This window comes from Sander lucioperca, chromosome 3 (assembly GCF_008315115.2).
Source record: "Sander lucioperca isolate FBNREF2018 chromosome 3, SLUC_FBN_1.2, whole genome shotgun sequence".
Lineage (NCBI taxonomy): Eukaryota > Metazoa > Chordata > Actinopteri > Perciformes > Percidae > Sander > Sander lucioperca.
The window spans coordinates 7,771,623-7,788,299 of NC_050175.1; the positions used below are offsets into that span (position 1 = coordinate 7,771,623).

The 16,677-nt window shown below is 41.4% G+C and overlaps 1 protein-coding gene and 1 long non-coding RNA gene across 3 annotated transcripts in view; both read left to right on the top strand.

Moving 5' to 3' along the window:
- The window catches only part of nav2a (neuron navigator 2a), a 250,490-nt gene that overhangs the window by 21,409 nt on the left and 212,404 nt on the right, over nucleotides 1-16,677 (top strand). The gene's annotated exons all lie outside the window — the stretch shown is intronic.
- On the top strand, nucleotides 3,189-12,117 carry LOC118494690. Its single transcript, XR_004896819.1, has 3 exons — nucleotides 3,189-3,201; nucleotides 5,155-5,164; nucleotides 12,068-12,117. It is a non-coding gene; the product is annotated as an uncharacterized LOC118494690 (long non-coding RNA).

The window sequence follows — 16,677 nt, forward strand, 5'->3', positions numbered from 1 at the left end:
TCAGTAGTTCAGCCATATAATAAGATATAGATGTCAATATTTGGCTTAAATGCAGTATCAGTAAGGGTCTACATACTGTATGTTGTCAGTGATATGTCTGTCAGATTATGAGAAGTGCGTGTGTGTGTGTGTGTGATGGATGATGTGGATGATTCCTTTCTGTTTCAGTATTTAGTCTGACAAAATGCCTCTCTTTACTCTTCTTCCCTGCTCTTTTTTTCTGCATCATCCCCTTTGCCTCAGTGGTTTTAACTGCAGAGCTGTGAATCCTGCTGGTAACTCCTGTAAAACTCCCCCATCGGCCCGTTCCCCTCCCTCTCTGTCTCCCTCTCTCTCTCCCTGTCTCCCTGTGGAAATCTTAGTTTGAAGTGAAGGGTTTCACCCATCACAGTGAGATTCTGCGGTTGTTTATGATGGTGGCCTACGTTTGTATTTCCAGTTGACGTAGGCTTTTGTGGTCGGCTATCAAGCAGGGATGGTCCCAAAAATGTAAGCTGTATTAAGTTTGGGATTTTTTTTAATCACAGGAAATTGTTTGATGAAACCCCCCCACCCCCCCACTGATCCATGTAAAGTGTAGCTTCGTTATAGCTTTAGAAATGACAAAATTGTGCTTTAATTGAAACCCACATTTTTATTAGTTATTTTACCGTGTGTTCTAAGGCCATATTATATTATTTTACTGTGTCACATTATTCTCTCAGTGGGGGTAATTTTCCATAAATGGCATTTCTAGCTGTGAAGGTGCGGATCCTTTGTAATTCTGCCAATAAAGCTAAGCATTTTTCCACACAGCATGTGTGCTGTGTTAAACCACAATAGGGAAATATATTTGTTTCCATCCTAACTGCAGTCCCATACAGGATGAATCTATATGCTGCGGAGATTCATGGAGTAACTACTGAGTTGTTGTCTGCTTGGATCGCTTTTTCAAGGTCAGCTAGGGCTCCACAGCACCTGCCAAAAATGTAAGACTTTGCCTCATCCAGAATGCAAATGAGGCTGTTTGGGTGTTCGCATATCTTAATTTAGACTACAGTAAGCACTTTTAACTAAAGGTTAACTTAGATTTGGAAGCCAGGCCTGCAGGCAGCTGAGTTTCAGCTGTTTTTGGAATGATGCAGTATTCACAGCCGAGTGTGTGCTCCCTGTTTGTGCACGTGTGTATGTTTGTGTGCATGCATGCATGCGTATATGGGGTAGTGGTGTGACAGAGAAGAAAAAGCTCATTTATCACAACGTGCTGTGGAACCTTCCAGGGGTCAGCCTGCTGTTCAAGTCTTCTCTAATGAAGAACACAGCTGAGCCAATCAGAGCTTACTTCCAATGAGGCGGCCCCAACTGCCAGCCAATCAAACACGTGAGGTTCAGCAGAGCGACGGGCAGAATTGATGAGAGGAGTAAGTCCTAGTGAAGGATCACCATAAGCTGCCTGAGATAACACTACGGCGGAGCTGAGAAACACTCAGCTCCATGGAAATGCAATAAAGCCTGAACCATATCTTAGTGTTGGGCGATGGGTGATAACAGTCCTATAGTGGAGTATGGAAAATAGCCCATTGAAATGCAGTGTGAAAGGCAGCGCCTCCAGAGCTATACATGTAGAGCAATGGAAATGGGATGATGTGTAAATACAAGTGGTCTGCAATATTACTTTTTGGTCGTCACTATTCTTTAACGGGACAAAGAATGAGCAGCTGAGACGATTTGTTAAATCATGGCTGTCGAGGTGTACTGTGCAGGGCCTCTGCTGCTACTGTGAGCAGAATACAGATGGCGGTTTAGCTCCATAGTTCACTCTGAGGGCACATTGACACTCTTTAAAAACGTTTAACTGAGTCCTCCTCCAGTAGAGCTTTCATAGAGTTTGCAAGCACTTAACCGAAACCAGTTAGAGGAAACATTGGTCTTATAATGTAAGTCTGCTACTATCCCTTTTTTATTTTTTTATTTTTTACACTTTTTGGTTTCTTTGTAGCGTTGGCACTTTATACTGGTACTTGGTTCTATAATCTATTTCTCTCCTGCTACTTTTAATTCTCCTAAACCTGCTTTTTACCATCTACTCTCTGTACATGAGGCACATAGGGTGACGAAGTGATAGGAGTTATGTCAGGCGTCCATAGTTTGGGACGTAAAAGTCCCGTTAATTTTTGTGTTAGGTGACAGACAGTTGGAGTCACTTCTAAGGTTCGGATGGACATGAAACTCTCGTGTTTGATTCATCAGGTGAGCAACTGTGTGAAAAGATAAAAAAGACAAAGGTACAAGTCTGTAAATATAAACTTCAGGAGAGAAGCATCTGGTGAGAAACATCCCATCACGTAAGCGTAAAATTCTGTTCTTCTCAGAAAACAAAACGGACATGATTCAAGCTGATGGCCGTAACATGAACCTGTAGTGTTGTTATATTATTTGGGAAACTACAATGTTTCTGTGTTGAAGAACATTGAGTATTATCATCAAAGAAAATGGTAAAACCAGCAGCTCCTCTCACTTCAGTCTTTCTTCATCCTGGAAGAGCAGTCCCTCCTCTGCTTAGATTTTTCCCAGTGTTTGTTTTTTTTTCCCCCTTATGACAGTCTATGGTGTAATGATAGAGTATGTTTTATGTTGTACAGATTATAAAGCCCAAACTTGTGATTGTAGGACATAGATAAACTTGACTTGATCTTGTCAGTTCTAAATGCTCTGAAAGCGTAACAAAATGAAGATAAATCCACCTTCCTTAAATTACAGTGACTGAGGCTCGATTTTGTTTTGACCGCCTTCACATTAAAGAATTTTCTCAGGTGTGCTTTGACATGATTAATGACTTTTGGTTTGCTGGCTTTGACCAATGATTATTGGACCGTTGCATCTCTTATCTTATCAACCTGCCAAGATGCTGCTTGTCTGGATAAAGGTGTCGGTCACGGGAAATAACTTCTCAAGGACTTCAGTGTGTTGACTTGTAGTAAAAGTGTGTCAGCAGAGCAAACTCCAGTAACTGTTTCCTCACAGAAACCTGGCCTCATTTTACAAGGGCTTTCACGATGAAGGCTTTACAGGCATTACAAATGAGACCTGGAAGACTAGTGTCTCTGGTCTGTTTGTTTTATTTTTGGTAGTAATTTGTTATTTTGTTATCTTATTGGAGAAAGCAGGTTAACGTTTTTAATTTTCTAATCCACGATGCTACTTGCTAAAAAAAAAATTGTTGTAATGATGGAAGTTCCGAAACCAGCAGATTAATTTGCTAAATTGTGATCCTGTCCATGCAATCGCATCACATTCTCTTTGGCTTGGAAAAAAGAGTTGATGTTGGCGTGCATCAGAGACAAATTGTCAAACAGCCAAGTGTGCCTCTCCTGTGTTGTTGCATTCGCAGCCTTTCACTGGGTCCGTTTTGTAACGTGGGTGAGATACTTGAAGAGAGAAAAATGACCATCAAAGTCAGATGATATCGACTGCAGTCCAGAGGTGCTGTCGCATGCTGATGATGTATGAGACGAGGAGAAGCGTTCATCAACGGGCGGGAAGATTACTCCTCCATCCCGAGACTCTCTCTCTCTCTCTCTCTCTCTCTCTCTCTCTCTCTCTCTCTCTCTCTCTCTCTCTCTCTCTCTCTCTCTCTCTCTCTCGTTGCCTCTGTCACCTCCCCAAGTGAGGATCCATCACCCTCTCTCCACCACCCCCTCCTCTACATATCACAGTGGCTCTCCTCATCGATCCAGCCTTTTTGTTTTCCTCCTCCTTGATCAGGAGCTCAGGGGTTATTGGCCCACTGTAATTTCCTGTATCAGCAAATCTAAACCCAACTTGAGTCACAGATTCCAAGGTTACTGAATAACAAAAACTCTTAAAAAACTTAAAAAACTCCAAAAAGGCTTTAGAAGGTATTTAAAAGGTCTTAAATTGAATTTATAAGTCTTAAATGTTTTCTTTTGTCTGTCGTAGGTAGTAATGTTATGTTAGAAAAGGTTTTCAGGCAGCACCATCAGACCTTGGACTGGGCGATATGGCGACATATATCGTCAAAACAATATCAAAATGTCTGTGGTATATATTATGACTTTATCATTTCTGTCACAAGTATACAGAAATAGGCTTTAACATGTTGGGTCCGTTTCAGGAAGGAGGTTTAACAAACTCTGAGTCTAACCCTGATGACTGAGTTGATTTACTCTGAGATGGGAAACTGAGTTTTTGGTTCCAGAACAGCTGATTTGAGTTGCTTCAATCAACCCAGAGTAGGTTCACTCAGAGTTAAGCGCGTGCACCATCACTATAAAAAGGCAGCATGAATGGAGCCATGATACTACGATTCACCATGGTAACAACCACAAACATCTGGTTTGCGGAAATACTCATGCGCACATACAGCGAGTTTCAACATGTATTTCATTAAAAAAACAATACAGCAGCTGCTGCAAAAGAGCGAGAATTTGCGTGGGAGAAAAATGCTGCTAGAGTAAATGCGTAAGTTCCAATATAGTGTATTAATATCATATTTAATCATAAGTATAAATATTACTGGTGAAATGGTATTGAACCTATAATCTATTTCATTTAGGTGCAATCCTGCGGGCGAAGAAGTCCTAGGCCTACTAATCCCATTCTGAGGCTGCAGCACCATCATTAACAGAATTATAATTCATCATCTTTTATTTCAAAGGGTTTACATCATTCTCCTGCAATCCTGTGGAACTCCCTTTTTAATGGCTCTTACTGGTTTGTGTCCAGGGAACACTACAAAAACGTTTAAAAAATGTTTCAGAGCGATTCACATTCTTCCGACGGCGCTTTGCTATACAGTGGCTTTACTAATATGTATATATGATATCCGCATCACCAATGCTGTAAAGAAAACTGCCGTTTGCAAAAAAAAAAATGTAATGAGACACAAATAAAAAAAAAAAATCTGCTGGGATGTAGAGCATGTCCATGATGGGTGACGTTAGTGATATGAGGATGGATAAGGTTATGTAGGCTCCATAACTGATAGACTGGGAAGAAAAACGATACCGCTCACATAGGTAGTTATCTGGAAATGAAAATGCATCTATAGTCTGGGCCTCAATATAATCTCCCGACATATGTTTAACTCCCTGCGAAGTAATCCAGCTTCTTCATCAATGGGATCGTCGACAAAGGGAAATGCTATGTTTTGAGAAAAAAAAAAGTTTTATAATCTGCCTAACAAACAAAAATAAACCAACGCTGTTTTTTTATTCATGCAAATAACAAACTGCGCTAAAATGTGCCTGATACAGACTGAATGAATGAATGAATGAGGAAATGAAAGAGCGCTGTTTCAGAGGGAGGAGACTGAGAGAAACTCGAGGTTTATTGAAGAAAAGCTGCTCCCGACCAGGTTAGGTTCACAGGCTCAGTTACCATAGTAACTGACTCTGAGGCTAAGTTCCCTCTCTTTCTGAAACGGGCTGGAGTTACCCCTCTCTCTCAGGTTTGATTAACATCCCTTTCTGAAACAGAAAACCCAGAGTTTCCCTCATCTCAGGGTTAACAAACTCAGAGTTTTCACTAAACCTGCTTTCTGAAACGGACCCGTTATTTCATATGGACTTGGATTTAATAACCAGAAAACATGCTATGTCGTAATATGCTGTATATATCATTATCGAGATATGAAATTACTTCTCAGGATAGAAGATTTTGGCCATATTCATGAATACCATGACTGAATACCTCCTGAAAGTTAGGATTAGAAGCTTCTTTAAAAATATCTGTGACATTACTCAAAGGAGAAGAGAGGTAATAGTGTCCCATAATGTGACGGATGCATACTAACCTGTCAAGAGTGTGAGACGTATGCCGTTGGTTAATCAGACAGTCCTCCAATGAGGCTGCGGGAAGAATGGACCCGAGCGCAGTATGTCACACACGCACACACATACATTGTACACGTCAGCATTTCTGTCATCCGGTCCCCTGAGGGTTAAGCTCAGCAGACTTGTTGGTCATCAACACACAATCCTCATCCTCCTTTAAAGGTCCACTTCACCAATTTTTTACTGCAAATCTCTTATCTTTCTGTGCACGACAACTCTGCAGTGTGCTCCGTTACACTTAGTTACTAATCGTGGGAATCATAGCTGTTGTTGCGGCTGCGCTCAGCACAGATCTTACCCCTGATGATGCAATCACAGGCCAAGCAGTGGCAAGAAAACCTCATTTCAACCCTTCAAGACCTTGAATCCCTCTCAGTCAAACAACACTGTGAGACTTTGAAACCAGTAAAGATAAAGTTAGACTTTTTAAAACGGGAAAGCAGAAATTAAACTTTGAAACCATTTTCTCTTTTGTCGCTACTGCTCGTCCCGTGACTACATCATAACCTGCAGGATTTGGATAGAGGCTTCTGATGATGTGAAGAGTTTTGTGTGTAAAAGGTCATCTATGTGAAGTGGATTACAAGTACATAGATTTAAAAATTGGTGAAATGGGCCTTGAAATGCAAGTCAGGTCAGATTACAACTCGGACTGACTAGTAGGGCTGGTTGTCGTTCAAAAATATTCAACACCAGTAACGATAACCAATACCGTGACTTCAATACTGATTCCTAAATGATACTTTTTTCAATACCAGTTTTATACAACAAAAATAAATTACAACATTACACATTATGGCACAATTTTTTAAATTTATTTTTCAGCTCCTACTACGTGAGCCCCGTCTCTGTGTAACGTAGAGTTATTCCTGCGTGCCTCTGCAACGTGTAACGTTAGACAGCCAATCACAAACATTATTAGATCTTGGTAGAAACATGCTGCGTGCTTATTGGCTCACTGTAGCTGATGCGTTTTACTCCTTAGGTATTGAAATTGGGTATTGAATGACGAGGGCTTGTTTTGATACTCGATATTATAGAGGTAATTCGGTTGGTGCCTAAAAAGTATTGAATTTGGTACCCAGCCCTACTGACTAGAAGCCGTTTGTTGTCATTAACACGTCTGCTCTCTACCTAACTAAGTCATACATTAGGCTTTTTTTTCATAGATGTCTTTAATTAATACAACATATATGCATTTAGAGAAATCGAGACACTGAAGTAGAGGTAGATGAGAGGAGGTGAAGGCAAAAAAAAAATCAAGTTCCCACACTTACTGTATATACTTATTATATATTAAATAATTCCTGGATCACAGTCAACATTAGAGACTGAGGATGTCTGAGTGAATTGCCTGTGGAAGTGGCTCCTATAAGAGCTTCATAAGCATTGACATGAGGTCCAAATACTTCTATAACCGCTCTCCTTCGTGCAGACAAAATACTTTTTTGCCGCTCTACTGACATGGCTGTAGTGACGTTGATATCATTCAGTCTACATCTGATTGAGTCTGATGCTTTGATTCCAGAGTGAAATGCTTAAAAATCTAATGAATGTAATTTATTAATACTAATACCACGAGAATAACAGTTTTATTGGTATCTGAATCCCTTTTATCATATCATATTGCCAACCATTCTATCGTCGATGTCGTGCAGAAACCTTGTATCTCCATATTTTCGTTTTTCATAATTTAGTCGTAACTACATTTCTAAGAGAAATCTCTTCTTTGTCAAGTTACTAATGATGAGATCGAACCTTCCTTTAGTGACAAGTAGTCTTTTTTTTTTGCAAGCTTTTTTTCAAAGCGATTCAAATGTTTTTTCTTTACCTCATCTTTCCGCACAAAATGCTGCACAAAACACAACTGCTGCAAGCTGTGTTGGCTCCAAGTTGACATATTTGCCAAGTTGGCTTTGGCATCAAACTCTTCTCTCACAATTCCCTTAGTGAAGGTGTACAACAAAACTGCACAGGTACACAAAACTGTAATCTCTGTTTTTTGGATGTGTGTGGTTATTTGTGGAATAGGTTCGAGGTTTTCCAGTAAGGAGTTAGATCAGGGATGGAGGGTTGAGTCTGATTGGTTCCTCTTCAACCAAGCACAAAAGCAGCGTATTTTACCTTCAGCCAAGTGAGAAGGAGCTAATCAGTGAAATAAGATGGCATAGATTGTGGATGACGTAATAACCTCTCAGCCCTCGCTGCCATATAATTACTCTCCCTGAGACAGACATACAGGTCGGCTTTCTGCATTCATTTAGCTCATATACACACATACTATTACCCATATGGGAACATTGTGTGTGTAAATGTGCAAAGCCATTTTCTTCATCCATGGAGTCATAATTCTCTTTTTAACAATTTGTCTCAGTCTGACCATGTAAAACCACCATCTCTGAATATTAATGAGCATTTATCATCCACTACAGCCGCCTGCAATCCTTCACCAAAGATAAATTAATAAATGGATATGTAAATAAGTGGAGGTGAGGTAAATAGAGTCCGGGAAGAAAGAAGCATGAATAGTGCATGTTGTAAGCTTCCCTGCGCCTTAACTCATTTACTCAGCTCAGGGAATATCTTATGAACCCTTGGGGGGGGTGTGTGTGTGTGTGTGTGTGTGTGTGTGTGTGTGTGTGTGTGTGTTTGTTTAGGTGCATATACATGTTTGTCTTTTGTAGAGCATTCAGTGCCAAAAAGGTTCTATTTTCATCTACGTTAATGAATTTCAGTTCATCAGCAGGATATCTCAAAACCTTGAGAACATTTTTGGATAAATAAGACCAGGCCGAAGAACACAGAAGTTGTTGTTGTGGTGGTTATTAGGAATGGGATTTCCGCCATTAGATGATAATGTCAGGTATCACAATGAAACTAGCAGAGGAAGAAATTGAATTCAAATTCTTGAGGATATTTTTCATGGCCAAGAAATCAAATCTGAGTTTGTTTAACGGAAAGTTAAAGAACTGTACAGCATCGACACGAACTTCCTTCTAGTTCCATCTGTTTGTACTTTCTCCTCACACATTGTTTTCTTCTCATTGAGAATCATTTCTTGTGTCCCACGTATGGCAGGCAGGTGTGTTACTGCGGACCGCTTACTGCGCTGCCTTCTCGTAATTGGGGGTTAGGGGATGTGTGTGTGGTGTTAAGAAGTAGCATCCAGCAGCGGGTGTTGTTAAGGTAGAACACCATGCAGCTGACTGACAAGGTGTGTGCTTTTGATGTATCTCGTAGCATTCTCCTCTTTCCCCCGTCGCTCTCTTTCTCTGGCTGTTCGCTGTGAGCGAGTTATAGAGTGAATACATGCTAATGAATGGAAATGCTCCGTGGTGTGTGTGTGTGCTGCAGTGCTGAGAGAGATGGCAGATATCTGGTTGTTAATAAAGCAGCACAGATCACATCTGTGTCTCTGCTGTTTTCAATTCTTTCTCCTTGTTTTTTTTAATCTGTTCTGCGTGAGTGGATGCTACCAGCAAATAAAAACCTTTATGTTTGACTTTGATTATATTTCTCAAACATGGACTCTTGATGAGTACCTACATGTGAAGCCTGTATACATTCACTTACATTCACTATTCATACACTTCTATAGTCCTCAGATGTGCTCCTTTTCTTATTTCCCCACTACAACCAGATTACTGTTGTAATTTTGTCATGGTAAAAAGAGCATTACTTAAAATCTGCAACATATTTTAGTTTGAGTCTCATAGAATGAGCAGCACAGATATCTGCAGGGAGCCTTCCTGTGGAGGTATTTTGCATACTTCCAACTGGGAGGAGACCCAGGGACAAACCCAGAACACACATCTGGTCTGGGAACACCTCTGGATCCCCCAGGAAGAGCTCGAGGATGTGGCTAGGGAAGAAGGATGTCAGTGCTACTTTGCTTTGCTGGCAGCAAATGGATACATGGATGGATACTATTTACAGTATATAGTACAGTTAAGCTAGTTTATTAGAGCTGACACCTACTGGAGTGTAAAATTGCCATCCTCTGTGTTAAAAAAAAAAGCAAATTAAAAAGTTTTTTCCCCCCTAAAACTAAGTTTCAGAAGCCAACAATTCTTGCAGACAAGTCAAGGTGGTTTAGTGCTCTTATGTATTGAATTTATTGACCTTTCAAATTGTGCCAGTGTTGTAGCAGTTGCGGTGTTTCTACAGATATGGTACTGTTACTGTAGTTTGATGTGAGATTACTTTTCTTTAATAGTGTTTTAGCATTATTCATGCAATTTTCCATTGGCATTAAAGCACTCATCTGGAAACGAATCATCTGGGTCACCGCTGTGGTCAGCTGCAGGGTGTTGTATCTGAGAACGATGTTTATATTTGGCTCATACTATTATATGAGTGTATTCATATGGATAAGTCTTGCTCATCCCAGCCCATCCATCATGTCACTTCTGTCTTCCCTATGGAAAAGATATCTACCTTAACCTTCCTCTCTCCATCCCTCTTCCACCATCTTCCCGTTCTCTCCCCTTTTTGCTCATTTCCCCTCATATGTTATTCTCCCCCCCCCCCACACTGTTGTCGCTCTGCCGTCTCTCTTTCGCCGGAGGCCATTCAGGTTTCTGAAGGGGTTTCCCTCTCCCATTGATTTCCTGTGAGCCCCTTACTGTGAGCGAGACACTCCAGGCCCCTCACCCCACTGCACTGATTTACTCAGGCTGTAATAGCATAAAACACACACACACACACACACACACACACACACACACACACACACACATTCGCACAACCCTCCCAGTTATTTTGGCTCATGTCGCGGACTCCTCGCGGCGTGCTTGCAGGAGAGGAGTTGGACACCTGGCTGAGGTATTACCATTGTTTTGAACCAGCCGAGCTCCGGCTCCACTGAAGCACAGGGTGGGGATTCACACACATCAACACACACATGTACTGAGGTTTTTGTCTGTGTTTGTGAGGAAATTTCAGAGGACTACTGTACATTTACTCCATTACCTTTTAGGTGTGTTTACACATTCAGCTACAAATAGAAAAGAAACAGCAGGATGTCAGTAATTTCAAATGGAAATCTGCAACATGAGGATGCTCTTAAGGCCCGGACACACAGAGCCAAACCTTCCTGGTCTGGAGATGAGCTGGTGGATGAGCTGTTTTGCGATTTTGGAGCAATATAACAAAAGCAGACACTGTATCTTGTATCTTATGCAGCTTTTTTTAGCCTGACATGATTTTAAAAATGGTTAAACATGCGTTGGCAGCGGATATGAATGGGTCTTTATGTGTTATCTGACCTGGCTTCACAACCCTGTTCCAGTCCTTGGTTGAGTGCGTGGCAGACGTTGGCATGGTCATTTCATTTAATTAGTCAATTTGATTATTGAGGAATCTTTGTGGAGTGTGCATTGTGCAGATCCCATTTATTTTTTCTCCCTCTGTTAAAATTTATGATTGTGCACCTGTGAAAGTTTGTGCGCGCTTTCCTCCAAGTGGTGTGTTTGCCTCTAAAACGGCTCTGCGTCTGTACTGTATGTGTCAGTGTGGAGGGGGAAGGGACGTCACAGCGAACCACACCTCAGCCATTGTCTACACATCTGAGAGGAGTCCTTCAACAGTCTCCATTCATCCCCAGCAATCACTGACTAGATAAAGTAGAGGACCTGCGTCTCCTGTCTGCAGAGAAGCGCTCAGCTGTGTTTTCTGAGTCAGAACATACACCAGAGAGCTCCGAAAATGAAACGGTCACACTTCTGAATACACAATGGATTCACTGTGTAAACTTCCTCTTTTATCCCACTTTCTCTTTCACTGCTTTCCTTTCTTCTCATCTCTTTATGTCGTCTTTCCTCCCCCCCCCTTCGGGTAATTGTGGCGACCCAGACGCTGCAACCTCTGCAGAATATCAACGCACTCTTAATGCCACCTTTCTCAAATTCTCTAGAGAGCTTTGAAAAGAGAATAATATGGAGCGGAGATGGAGCTGCGGCAGATCTAGATGTTGATAGTGTTGGTTGGAGAAAGGACTAAAAAGAATCGGCACACATGAGTGTACGTGCACTGCATTTTGACCATCATATCTTGAAATTGCATTTGTTATAGTTCATTTTGCAATCTTTTGTTGCTCTATAAGGCTTACAACAGTTTTTCACTGCTCATGCTTTTTCTGGAGGAATCCAACTTGATGTTCACATACATAGGTATTTTTGTAAACAAGGTTTCTCTTTTGTTCTAAAAAACAAAACGACTCCCAACCACACAAGCAAAAATCTCTGTCCAAATGAAAACGCAAAAACACAATTGAAGCGCTGTATGCCAAACAATCATTTTATGACCCCACAAAATGAAGTCCGTTATGAAACCAAACATACAGTATGCCCCTATTCAAAGATTTGTACAAGATGGTGGATTGTTTTTAGCCTTTTGGTTTCCTAAGTGACAGACTGCTTACCCCGGTAGAAAAACCAAAATAACTTAAACAGGAAGGAGCAAAACTTCACTTCACGGAAGCCTTGCAGTTTATGAAGAACTTTTAGTTTCATAAATAACACTTAATAGTTAATGTCATGCCAAGTTAGGAGTGAACATATGGGCAACGTTTGAGAAAGTTTTGTTTTGACTCTTATCTTCCTCTCCTTTCGTTTTCATATTTGCTGTGGTCCCTGGTGCTCCAGGCCTCATTCATGTCCCTTCACTCGGTTTCCTCTTCCTGTGCTGTAGCCACTAGATTAGCCACTATAGACACAGGTTTTCTCTCTAGTTAACTCCTATTGATCTCTGTGCTTGAGACGTGCCGTTTATCACGCAATCTACTCCACACCGCAGGGATAACAATACTGGTGTACACGCTCCAAATATTAAACTGACTTCTGTATCCCTGCACGCTCAGGTAATGAGACGAGGGGAGTTAGGGTAAATACAATCAATACTCTGCACACAGACTGCTGGTACAGACAGCATCGAGGCAATCTTTGGTGAGAGACCAAGGGAGCAAAATGAATTGTAGGGCTGCAACTAACGATTATTTTCACTGTTGATTAAACCGTCGATTATGTCCTCGATTAACTGACGAGTTGTTTGGTTTATAAAATGTCAGAAATAAGTGAAACTTGTTGATCAGTGTTTCCCAAAGCCCAAGATGACGTCCTCAAATGTCTTGTCTTGTCCACAACTCAAAGATATTCAGTTTACCGTCATAGAGGAGTGAAGAAACTAGGAACATATTCACATTTAAATAGCTGGAATCAAAATTGACTTTAAATTATGTTTGAATGGGAAAATATATTACATTTCACCTGCGACGGTTTTGCTTCCACTTCCTCTCACTCCTCCGCTCAGCCTCCCTCATATGCCAGCTGCCTGGAGCTGAACGGGTTCATCTAATAACTGGAAAAATATCTTTTCCACATATTCATAAGCCATAACCCTATGTGTTACTGACTACATGCTTCTGTCTGTGTGATTGCAACACATTTTCTTCTCTAATGATGTTTGTACATCTTTGGGATGATGAGGTGTTTTCCTATTTTCTATTTGATTACATATCTACCTGATATTATTTCCATTACTCTGTGGGAAGTAGTTTTTCTCAGTCTGTATGCTTGTTATTGCTTGAGTTATATCTTTAACAAATGGGTTTGCTTGAAATTTGGTGGACAAATAGCTTTTGGTTGATTCGATTTTTGTGGTGATACTTATTTGGGATTTCTATCTGGGAAGATAAGATATGTCTTTCCTTCAAGTTGAATGCATTTGTATTTACATATTTTTATTATTGTGTTAGAGGTGTAAGGTCCAAGTGAGATACTCATAGCAGACCGAGATAGGAAGCAATGGAGGTCAGAGATAGAAGTGATATTTGACAAACATCCCTGGATTTAAACTGGGAAGACCTTGTGTTGAAAACCAATCTTGAGAAATAAATGCTAAAAAAAAAAAAAAAAAAAACTAAATTGTAATTCTGCGGTTTCTAGTCGAATTTCTATACAGCCATTGGAAAAGTGTCTCCTTATTTGTTTTCCATACAGCTGCCCTATGAATGGGAAAGTGATGTCATCCGTTTTTAGCTGAAGCATTTGAAGTGAAAGTTGCGCCGGGATTTCTTTCTGCTGATGGATGCTACAGCACTGCCCATCCACTGACTGACTGACTGTCTTGGGGGGACAACCACAGCTCTTTGGTGTCTCTTCTTCTCCACTGCTAGAGCTCCCGTGAGCCAGAGATGGGGACTCAAGTCTGAGACTCGAGTCGCACTTAAGTCGCACAAACGGCTGACTTCAGACTTGACTTGCGACTCGACCCAAAAGACTTCAGACTCGAGCTTCGAGACTCGTCAACAACATGTTTTCATGCAATTATTGCTTTTTAAATCTAAATGTATTCATGTATTTCTATTTTCTTTTATTGGCGCATATACGTTGGGGAAATGTATGACGAGCCTCATGTCCCCTGCCCTTTGCCATAATGTGCAACGTAACACATGCGTTACGCCTTATGTGCTTGCACTCACAAAAAAAAAAATACATTGAAGATGGCGACACCAAGTCCTCCTGGAGTTGTTCCTTTTGTCATTAGTTTTGCATTCAATAACTTGGTAAACTGGCAGTAAGCCAACAGCTACACGCAAGGTGTGTGGCACCAAGATAAATGATGCCGGATCAACAACGTCGAAGTTCATCAGGCATCTCAAAACACACCCAATAGGTCAGTCACTCACACGCTAATGTGAAAGAGACGTTACATTTAGCATATATCGTCATAGGTAACAAGCTAACCATCGCAAAGTGTTGTGCTAATGCTGGGAACAGGCACATTGTGTCTTTATAGTTATAGTATCCATATGATGTGACAGACTTTAATATTATTGGTTTTTATTGGTTAATATTTCACCAGGTCCGAGGGCTAGAGGGATGTGTTAAATAGACCCCATAAAGTTATCCCACAACTGACTGTGATACTGTACTGTGTGGATGGTAGCTACAGGACATGCTTTGAATTCATAAGATTTAACAATACAGTGTTAGGGACAGATCAGATGGCCAGAGACTTGAGACTTGACTTGGACTCGTGGGAAAAGACTTGAGACTTGACTTGGACTCAAGCTCAAAGACTTGAGACTCGACTTGGACTTCCAAAAAATGACTTGTGAACATCTCTGCCGTGAGCTTAGCATCTGTTGGATTACTCTCTCTTTGACCCGGACTGTAAAAATGATTGACGCCAGGCGCTGTCACAGTCTCTGCTCTCTCTCTGTCAGGATATCGACTGATTGGTAGAGATAGCGGATGAGACTAATAAAATATTGAAACGCAGCGGCCGGCGTCTGTGTTGGGCCCTATAACATGGTGACATGAGCTATTGAACCCAGGCGTTTATCACCGCTGTGGAAGAACGCACAGAGTCCCAGTATTGATTTGGAGTTTCTTTTTACTGCCTTTTTTTTAATGGCCGACACACTTAGGCACTTTGGCAAAAGTCTTTTCAAGCCTTGTGTTGTTGCCTCACTTTAAACAGGAAAGCTGCTGCAGCAGTTGTTACCCATGTAGGAAGCTGGATCTCCCAGAAACACTTTGTGTGTGTGTGTGTGTGTGTGTGTGTGTGTGTGTGTGTGTGTGTGTGTGTGTGTGTGTGTGTATGGGGGCAGCTTTGGGACTCCAGCCAACAACGAGCCGGCATCCTGGAAACCTCATCCTCTTTATAAATAATAAAACAAGCATCGTAAAAAAAAAAAACCTCAGCCCACACTCATGTTCTGCCAGCCTGCCTGGCTGACTGCACTGACTGCTGCTCCATTATATATTTATTATATGATCTCTTTATGTGTGTCTATTGTTGGACAGAGGGCTGGTGATGGCACTGCCCCCCTATCAAGGCCGGGTCTCTGTATCAGGCTGGACTGCAGAGGTGCATCCATCAGGGGTCTTTAGGAATTGAATCATTTGTCTACTTTTTTGTTGCTTTTTTTAATTTGCTCCTCAGACTCTCTGTCTGCACGCCTAATGAGATTCTGCAGGTGCATCGGAAACTCAATTAAATCTGTTGGTTTGAGATAAAGAATGCCTGAATAAGGACGAGGAGCCTATTTTCTTTTTTTTGCTGCTTCTTGCCTGTTGCAGCTGAGAATGCATTAAGCCAAACCTGGCGTATTATGTGCTTTTTTAGACCTGTATTTCCTGCCACACACAGGAATAAGGTGTGTCTTTAGATGTTGTCCTGCTGAAGCCCTGGCTAAATACCTCTGTTTTTTTCATTATGATAAATCAGTGTGTAGCATTGAACCTTGTGTGTGTGTTCAGGCTGCCCAGCATTGAGAAAATGAGACAAAGAGAGCGATTTAAAATGGAAACCAATCACCTTATAGAGCTGCCCTGACCTTTTGAGAGCAAAGGCGAAGGGGTGTTGGAGAATAATGGAGGGTGTGTTTAGAGAGCAGAGCTGAATATCACCATTGTCCCTACCACCCTCTTGCAGGTTGCAGCGGTGTTCTTTTATTTTTAATTTTTTTTAAGATTATTTTTTTTGGGGCTTTTCCACCTTTTAATTGTTTTGACAGGACAGCTAGGTGAGAAAGGGGAGAGAGAGGGGGAAGACATGCTCATTGGGATTCCTAGAAAGAGTCTGCAGAGGCTTCAGTACATCCAAAACTCTGCAGCTAGGATCCTGATGAGAGTGCGGAAACATGAGCACATTACCCCCATTCTCCACTCACTCCACTGGCTTCCCGTCTCCACCAGGATCAAGTACAAGGTTTCCCTCCTCACACATCAATGCATCCATGGACATGCCCCCCCCCTACCTCAAAGAACTTATCAACCCACAAAACACAACACGCTCCCTCCGCTCCACTCACTCAAACCTCCTCCACTCACCCAGA